Source organism: Giraffa tippelskirchi, chromosome 7 (assembly GCF_054371585.1).
Source record: "Giraffa tippelskirchi isolate mGirTip1 chromosome 7, T2T-mGirTip1v1.2.pri, whole genome shotgun sequence".
NCBI lineage: Eukaryota > Metazoa > Chordata > Mammalia > Artiodactyla > Giraffidae > Giraffa > Giraffa tippelskirchi.
The window spans coordinates 104,978,849-104,988,416 of NC_137281.1; the positions used below are offsets into that span (position 1 = coordinate 104,978,849).

The 9,568-nt window shown below is 43.3% G+C and overlaps 2 pseudogenes across 1 annotated transcript; one reads left to right on the top strand and one right to left on the bottom strand.

Annotated features, from left to right (window-relative positions):
- Window positions 1-971: 971 nt before the first annotated feature.
- Window positions 972-7,891, bottom strand: LOC145514143 (DNA mismatch repair protein Msh6 pseudogene; annotated as a pseudogene). Its single transcript, XR_014059873.1, has one exon. The product of XR_014059873.1 is annotated as a DNA mismatch repair protein Msh6 pseudogene (transcript).
- On the top strand, window positions 7,714-8,157 carry LOC145514154 (small ribosomal subunit protein uS19 pseudogene; annotated as a pseudogene).
- Window positions 8,158-9,568: the final 1,411 nt, after the last annotated feature.

Here is a 9,568-nt window from a genome sequence, read left to right on the forward strand (position 1 = left end):
TTCCCAGGACAGGGAAAAGGAAGGAGAGGTGTGTGGGACTTCTTTGGTGGTGCAGTGGATAAGAATCCGCCTGCCAATGGAGCGGACACAGGTTCGACCCCTGGTCCAGGAATATTCCACATACCTCAGGACAACTAAGCCTATGCACTCTAACTTGTGAGCCTGTGCTCTAGAGTCCACAAGCCGCAACTACTGAAACCCGTGTACTCTCGAACTCATGCTTCGCAACGAGAGAAGCCACTGCAACTAGAGTGTAGCCCCCGCTCGCTGCAACTAAAGAAAGCCCACACACAGCCACGAAGACCCAGTGCAGCCAAAAATTAAATAAATAAATAAAAAGTATTTTAAAAAATGAGGGAGAGGTGTGAGGAGCAGATCTGGTGGAAGAAACGAAAAACATCCAGCAGAGTTAACAAAGTATATGAAGAGTTGTGGTAACACCACAGCACATGTCTTTAGCAAAGGCACCGGTTTAAAGAAGTAGGTGAGACTTAGCATGCAGACTGGGACTAAACCAGACGTCACAAACCAAACCCACAGGAAACTCAGAATGTACATAGGTTTTGTTTGGCCCATAGAATATTTGGGTATATATGTTTTCAAATCAAAAACAGCAAATGTTTTCAAATCAGGAGATATCACAAAGAAATACAATTTCTAGCTTTTCTTTAAAAATTGGAAGATCTAGCAACACTCGGCCCATTTCCTATAGAGCAACGCTCAGCTGGACCTAACCGCAGCCCCTTTAGACAGGGCATGCCTTGTCCAAATTTCCTCAGACCCCACCACCTTCTCTCCCACGCCTAACACTGAGGTCTAGAGTGAGTTTTCAGCCTGGAGGTGTCAATCAGCCTGAGGGGTATTTTCTTTCTTTTTTTTTTTTCATTTTTAAAAAATAAAGTTTATTAGATCATTATGTTTTCTGAATATACCACCTTTGTCAAAAGTGAACTCAAAGCTTCCAAAGTAGTCTATAATTCCTCAGTCAAAGTCAGCAACTTATGGACAGCTTCAGCATCTACAGTCAACCTTTCACTAGCCAGACAAACCTCCCGAAATAATTGCAGTGACCGAGTCATCTTCTCAAATTCTCTTGCTTTTCTATGTCCCTTTTGAATAACCTCCTGGAAGATTAGCAAGCCTAGCTGCATTAAAGCCATAGCTTTTAGGAGCGGCTTCTTTAATGAATTTATAGAGGAAGGTAATAGTCTCAAGCTGGGATCTTCACATTCATTTTCATGTATCCTAGGTGCACTGCAACATTTTGAGAACAATCTTCAACTAGTGAATGGTAATGGGTAGAAAACAATGTACGACACTTTATATTCTCAGCAAGTTCTTTAACAACTGCATTTGCTATTGCTGTCCTTTCAAATGCTGCAGTACCTCTTCCTAATTCATCCACAAGCACCAGAGAATGTGCTGTTGCATATGTAAGCATACTGGCAGTTTCACTCAATTCAACAAAAAATGTACTTTCACCTGACATTATTCTGTCTGAGGCACCAAATCTAGTAAACATTCTATCAACTGGTGTGAGCCTACACACTTCAGATGGTACATAACAGCACATCTGGGCCATTACAGCTAATAGGCCAGCCTGTCTCATGAGTGTAGACTTGCCTCCCATATTTGGCCCAGTAACAAGCACACAATAAGCTTTGCCATTTTCCTCCTCCTCTTCCTCAAAGCCTATTAGAATGTCCTTAGGAACAAAGTCATCACCAAAAAAAGTCTTCGTAATGCAGGGATGGCATGATACTTTAAGGTCTATAAAGGGAGGAGTAGCTTCTTCTGGCAACAGAATTACTGGATGATACATAGGACCATCACCCCCTCGACTGTAGTCAGCCAGGCACGATAAGACATCCAACACTGCAATGCACTCCACAGCAGCCTGCCAGTCCTTATAACTTTTATCAAAGGTATAGAACAGTCACCCCATGCAGTCTTTTAATGATGCGTCTCTCTGTTCTCCAGCATTTATCAGATTAACCAACTTCTCAATTGTTTTGGTCCAGTATTGTTTACAGCCCTTTGGGGTGGATTTCAACTCATATTCTTCTGGCAAATTATGGGTGGTGAAATTCTCTGGAATTTCCAACAGGTAACGATTCCTACCAATTCCTACCGATTCCCCAGTAAACTATGGTCCTACAGCCAATTCAACTGTGCTGTTTCTCCAAGTATTCCAGGAGGCTCTGTTCGTTTTCTCTTATTTCAGCAAGAGCTTGATCATAATCAGAGTCAAATCCTGCTTTGGGAGTAATCAGTACAGTCTTTCAAGCCTTTTCATGGTCAAAGGCTGTATCCCATCAGTTCAGTTCTGAAGTCAAATCAGGAAAGTGGTCTTCAGGATTTTTTGTCTGCAGACTAAGGACCTGCTTAAGGATTTTAGACTTAAAGTCATCAATGACTTCTTCCATAATCCCTATAATTTTACATATTACTTTGAATCCTTCCAGAGCCAAAAGAAAATCAATAATCTTTTTTTTTTTTGCTATATGTGGTTTCCTCATACATTATAGCCCGGCTCTCTGGGTGGTTCTGGCTCTTGAGGGGAGACCCAACATTATGAATTTTACTCAGTAGTCTCTCGAGATCTGGAAGCTTCTTAAGAAGGTCTACAACCTCAGAGAATTTGTCAGGCACAACCATTAGGTCTTTTATGGCATCCAGACAATCACTGGTAGCATGAGGGTTACAGAGTAGGGCACAAAGCCACTGCTTTAGGAGCCACCTACCAAAGGGAATACGGCAAGTATCAATCTTCTCTAACAGGGTCCCTTTAATAGAACCATTTGTTCCATTCAGAACAATCTCAAAGTTGTTCAATGTCACAGCATCTAGCACCATTCGTTGATTGGCTTTAGCAACGACAGCATCAGGTCTTGTAGCACAGACCATGTCAGAATCCAAGGGAACAAACTCTTCAAAATTAGCCACTGATAAAAGCTCCTGGTCAATCAGGCATTTTTTGAGGTAGAAGACGCAACCACCAAGAGCAGAGAGGGCCAATTCACTCTCTCTTCTGGTGTCAATCCAACAGAATCTGACTCCGAGGTCACACCTTTGAGCACCTGGGGTAGCATCACCCCACCATCCTCATTTAACTTGTCTGTAAAATATCCTTCTTGAAGGAGAGTTCTCAAAGTTTTGGCTGCATCCCAAAACTGGGAGCCTGGTATCAGACCTTCCTGAAGAGAAGAAGATAATAAACTCTTGAGAATCATCTTAGTTTCCGTTGAGAGATTTCCCCTTTCAAATAAGACTTGTACTGCAGGATAATGTGTCACTAAAGTCCTAAACCTGGAACGATGGCGACCATCTGAAAACTGACCTATGAAGAACCTCCCTAGTGAGATATCAGCAAACCCTACTCCATACACACGAATGTGGCCAGAAGACTCCTCTTTTCTCTTTGAGGCTAAGAAGATATTTACTGCAGTTCTCTGAGGGGTCACATTCCAACACACTGCAGGTCTGTGTTATGACCTTACAGATCTCCCTCCAAACGACTCTGTCATACTAAGATATGTGTGCCATTTTTCAGCATCGTGCCCCCATCATTTCTGGGGTCTCAGTCTGTTCTACTTGTGCTACTTTATAGCCTTTCTGGACCAGGGAATCTGAGTATTGGCCTAACGCAATTTCAGAGAGACCAGAATGGGCCCAGTTGCCTTTCAGGAATACCAGCCCTAGTTCACTGACTCCAATAAGAGCATCCCTGTGGTACAGCTCATAAAACTTTCTCACTTTATAAAATATGACCAGATCAAAGTTCTGAGACTTAATTTGTAACCACTTCCTCATCCCAGGAGTACAGAAATTAAGGAAATCTTTGGGCACATAGAGTGTGGATGCATCAAAATCAGGGTGATGGGCCGCCTCCTGTGCACCTCTCTTTTCCTCCTGAAGCCCCTCTGAAGTTTCATGATACCAGACAGTGGGGCGATTACTGTCAAAACATCCTCCACTAATGTGGGCTTCGGATTCAGAATTTTGAGGGGCAGAGAAAAGCACTCAAAGTATTCTTGGTTTCTGAAGAAATGTCAGTTGCTCGCTTGGTGGCTGAGGGCATTTCCTTCCTTGAACTCTTCCTCTTGAGGGAACCTTTTCCAGTTACCACTCTCTTCCACTTTGGAGCAACTTTGACAGGGCTGTCCAGGCCTTCACTGTCACTGTCCCCCATGCTACTCCTTATTTCATCACTGCTTCCTTCCTCCTTAGTGTCTGGCTTAAATTCCACATCAGAGCCACCAATGTCACTCTCAGAGTCTGATATGACCTTTTTTTTTTTTTTTTTTGGCGGCTGCTTTGCCTGGATCCTTGCACCTTTCGCCTCACTTCTTCTTCACTCTCAATGTCATTTTCCTCTTCACTCTTACCTGATGCCCAAGTGGCACCAGCCTCCGTCTCTTCTTCCTCCCCTGGCTCGGAGGGCTCATCACATACTGCCAACTCAAGCCTCTTAATCTTGTCTTTATTTAAGGCTTCATCTGCATGTTGCCTTGCTGAGTATTTTAGGCTTTGCACTGTAAAAATGACCTCCTTTCTGGGCTTCCTTTGAATGTGAACCTGTATATGGCTTTAATAGCCTTCTGCTAACCCAGCCCCTTGCTGGGCTATCATCATAAAACGGTACATGAACTCGGGCAGACTTTCCTTTCTCACAAATGAATGTTCCATCAAAAGGGTGGCTATAAACCAGGCAAGGCCACCAAGGGTAACCCTCCATCTTGGTCCAAACCAAATCACCTGGTGAGAACTCACAAGAACTGCTGGTGGGGACCGCAGGCGATGCCGACTTCCGCAGCCCTCCGTTGAGGTTCCTGGCCTCAGCCCATGACATGGTATCCACTAGGGGCTCCGGCCCAGCCTCGCTCCAGGCCACAGCCCCGCCTGGGGAAAGGGAGGCCCCAGTGTTAGTGGCAGTGGCGCTGCTTTCACTTGAGGCCCTGACGGGGGCTTTGTTGGCATTATTCATGGCTGGAAACTTAGGGAAGAAGCTATACAGTGTGTTCTGTCACGACACAGCCACAGTTGCCGAGACTCAACCACTCTGTTGTACAGAGCCACCTGAGGCAAGGCATCTACCGCTGGGGGCCTGCTGGCAGGAAATCTCTCTTTCTTTCTTTTTAAATTTGCAATATTTTTTCTTCCAGTTTTAATGAAATATATGTTATGACATATAACACACACACAAAAATTAAACTTAAGAAAAGAGATATAACTGACAAAGAGCACTGTGTAAGTTCAAGGTAAACGGGTGTTTACTTATAGTAGAAAAGTACTTTTCTGGATTCACAGGTATCCCTTGCTTTTCGAAAGTTCACTTTTCATCACTTTACTTTTATAAAAGACGTACACTAGTACCTGTTTTCACCAACCAAAAGAAATCAGAGAAGGATTTTTGCTTTTACCAAGAAAGATGAAAATCAAAAATAGTGTTCCACATTCATTTTGCAGTGAGCCCTTAAACACTTAGAGAATCAGCTTACACCCTGAGAAGCCAACGTGGCCCCACTAAGCTCCCTCCCTGGGAACAACACGCAGCATCTCAGCATCAGGCCGCTGTAGCGTTGAGCTGTGTCTGTGAGCATCTGTGTCTTCTCTCAATTTATCTTGTGCCTCCATTAGCAAGATGTGTCTTAAGGTAATCGTTTCTTTGCCTTATATCTTTCAGCTTAGAGAAGATTTCATAGGAATGCTCTACTTTTGAATAGCAGAGGAAACCTGTAAGTCTCTACCAAGGTGGAAAAACAAAAGAGGGCTGAATTTTTCCTGAAAAATGGAAGAGAACATTTTCTTTATGGAAGGGAAGAGCATTCCCACAGTGTTATAATATGCACACAAAGTGTTTCTGTGTCAAAAGGATATAAATCAAGAGACCATTTTTCTTTCACCCAGCCCACTTCACTCAATCATGTTACCTGCCTGGAACCCTGTAAGCAATGCACCTTGAGGTTCTGGACTAGAGCCATGCAGGTGGAAAGCAGAAAAATCATCTAAATTTCATGTCACTTACCCACAATATTCTTTATACTTATTGCTATTCCCTACCACTATTGCTCAATCTCCGAATATCTCTGAGTCAAGAGCCCTCCCACCATCACCTCTGTCTTCTAAATAACTTGAGGGCATCTGGATCTCAAAGGTTCTGCAGCATTGCCAGGTGGGGACATCCTCTAGGCAGGTAGAAAAATGGTACTAGAGGCAAATACCAGTGAAGCAGAGGTAATGGTAAGTTCACTGAGTTAAAGCAGTGTAGAAAGAAAACTGTAGAGGTCAAGAACAGAGCTGTAAGTGGCACAAATAATTAAAAACTGAGGAGAGGCAATTCAAGTAAAGGAAACTCAATAAAAGTAATTAGTTACCCAAGTGATGGAAGAGCTGAGAAGCTAAAGGGACAATAAGGCAATCCAGAGACTAGCAATACCAGGAAGTTTTTGCCACCCCTGGGCCTGACAGAACAAAAGAAGGAGATGATGATGCCAGAAACCAGAATCAGGACTACCATGAGCTTGGGCTACAAGAAAAGGGTGCGGTCTACTGAGCTAGAAATGACAGAGACTGAACTGCTGCCTGAGAAACCACCTTAGTCTCCTGCATGGGCCATGGCTGATTCATATTGATGTTTGACAGAAAACAACAAAATTCTGTAAAGTAATTATTATTCAATCAAAAAAATAAATTAAAAAAAAAGAGTTTGCATGCCATAACTAAAAATCCAGCATGCCGAAACAGAGACCGAGATACACGTACCACAGAAAGGTGGGCTTGATACAAACAGAGCAGGGAAAGAGTAGAGAATGAATCTGGGAGCAACTGCAAATAACAGGGTAGAAATCAGACTTTGGAGGATTCACAAGGAATTGAGGAATAAGAAACACAAGCAGCAAATGTAGACCACACATTTGTCCTTTGTGCTATTTCAGTGTATCAGTGCAAACTTGGTCCTGTTTGCATTCTTATATTCCTGAGATTGGGGGAAGGCTAATGCCTAAACGCTGATTTTAGAAGCTCCATTTCAAGTTATTACTCCCTAGATGGAATAGCTTTTCCCCAAATTTCTCCTTCCTCATTTTCTGCTGAAATTTACAACCTCTTTGTTACTTTATAATTCCTTTTCTTCAGTGAAGATAATAAATAATTATATGATTCTCCCCAATAACATCCTGAGTTGTTTCCATGAATAAGTTCTTTTTACACAATTTTCAACTCTTCTGCAATCAGGAATTCAGCAATGGGATGCTGTTCTTGTTATTACCTTGCAATTACAAAGCAGTAAATCCATTCATTTGAGAGCTAGTCAGCCTGTGATTTAAAATAACATCTAAGTAGAAGCTAGGACCCCTCCTTGTTTGCAGAGACGAAGTTTTCCATTTCAATAATAGGAACAGCAAACAGCGCAGAATATAGATACTCTGTATCCACTAAGTGATGTGCTCCTAAATCAGGTGATTACTATTGTAATCATACAGTCTGTGCAACAAACGCTGGTTAATTTAAGAGAGCAAGACATTACCCGGAGACAGAACAAGACCAAGACCTAGAGTATTTTAAAAACCTAGCTCTAACTTTCAATTTTCTCATTTGAAATTTTATAATAATGATCGATGCCCCAGCTACCTCACAGAGCTTTTGGAAGGTCAAATGAGACAAGTGCCTGAGTATGCCTTTTTAAAATGCAGCACAGATCCCTTCCAAGGAGCCGACAAGATGGCGGAAGGGGAACAGAATTAGAAGCGGACCATCCGCAAGTTCACCTACCGTGGCGTGGATCTCGACCGTGTCCTATGAGCTGGACATGTCCTACGAGCAGCTGATGCAGCTGTAAGGCGAGCGGCGGCGGTGGCGGCGGTGGCGGCGGAAGCGAGACTGGCTGCTGAAGCCGCTGCGCAAGGCCAAGAAGGATGTGCTGACCGTGGAGAAGCCCGAGGTGGTGACGACACACCTGCGTGAACTGATCTTCCTGCCACAAATGCTGGACAGCATGATAGGCGTCTACAACCGCAAGACCTTCAACCTGGTAGAAATCAAGCCTGAGATAATTGGCCACTACCTAGGCGAGTTCTCCATCACTTAGAAGCCGGTGAAGCACGGCGGGCCAGGCATGGGGCCACACACTCCTCCCGATTCCTCCCCCTCAAGTAGCTTGCTGGCCAACGGAGGCAGACTTCTAAAAATAGATAAATTTTTTAAATGCAGTATAAAATATATCCACAGAGCCAGAATGCCTAGGGTCCAAATACAATCCCACCAGTTTTTGGCCGTGTGAACTTGAGTAAATTATTCAACTTCTCTGTGCCTAAAGTTTCTCTGTAAAGTGGAAAGAGAAGGGGGCCCTCATCATGGCTTGTAACTAATGACTAGCTGGGGCGAGGGTTCAAAAGCCCTCCTCCCTTCCTAGCAATGAGGCAAGGTACCATTTACACTCCAGAGCCCCCAGATATCACGCTGGGACCATACTTCACCTGAAATCCTATCCTTGTGTAACGCCTTCTCTTTTCTTACTCTGCTTCCCTCTCTCCCTTACCAGTTTTCCTTAAGAACATTCTCTTAATAAACCTCATGCACACAAATTGCTTTTGCAGACTGTTTTTATAGAGCCCAAACTAAGTTCAGTACTACTCACACAGAGTTGCTGATAATACAAGTAGAGTACTTGAAACAGTGCCTGGCATGTAGTAATTTCTCAGTAACACTGAGTAGAAAATAGGCCAGAAAACACAGTCACATGATAATCACAATAATGATGTTACAAAACCTCTGGCTTACAGGGGAGGCTCAGGAGGCACAGGATATGTGTGTACTTACAGCTGATTCACATTGTTATACAGTGGAGACTGGCATAGCATCGTGGAGCAATTATACTCCAATGAAAAAATAAATTAAAAAAAAGTTTAAAGAAAAAACCTAGCTTGCAGTTAACATGTATGGAGATTAAAAGTCCTCCCTCTTGAAGTAATACCATTTGCAGCAACAGGGATGGACCTAGAGAGTGTCAAACTAAGTGAAGTAAGTCAGAAAGAGAAAGACAAGTCCCATATGATAGACACAGCAAACAGCCTGTGGTTGCGGGCAGGGAGTGGGGAGGATGGAATGGGAGTTTGGAAATTATGTGAAAAAGAATATATATGTGTATGACTGAATCACTCTGCTGTATAGCAGAAGTTAAGACAGCACTGTAAATCAATTATACCTCAATAATTAAAAAAAAAAAGACTTCCCTCTATCCTAACAAGTAAAAAGATGAACAAACTGAAAAATCAGCAGCTCAACTTAGATCTGGCAGAATTGAGGTTACAAGGTAACACCACTAAACTGGAGAGACAGACAGGGGGATATGGAGAATTACAACTTACTAGAGCAGAAATCGGAGAAGGCAATGGCAGTCCACTCCAGTACTCTTGCCTGGAAAATCCCATGGACGGAGGAGCCTGGTAGGCTGCAGTCCATGGGGTCTCGAAGAGTCGGACACGACTGAGCGACTGCACTTTCACTTTTCACTTTCCTGCATTGGAGAAGGAAATGGCAACCCACTCCAGTGTTCTTGCCTGGAGAA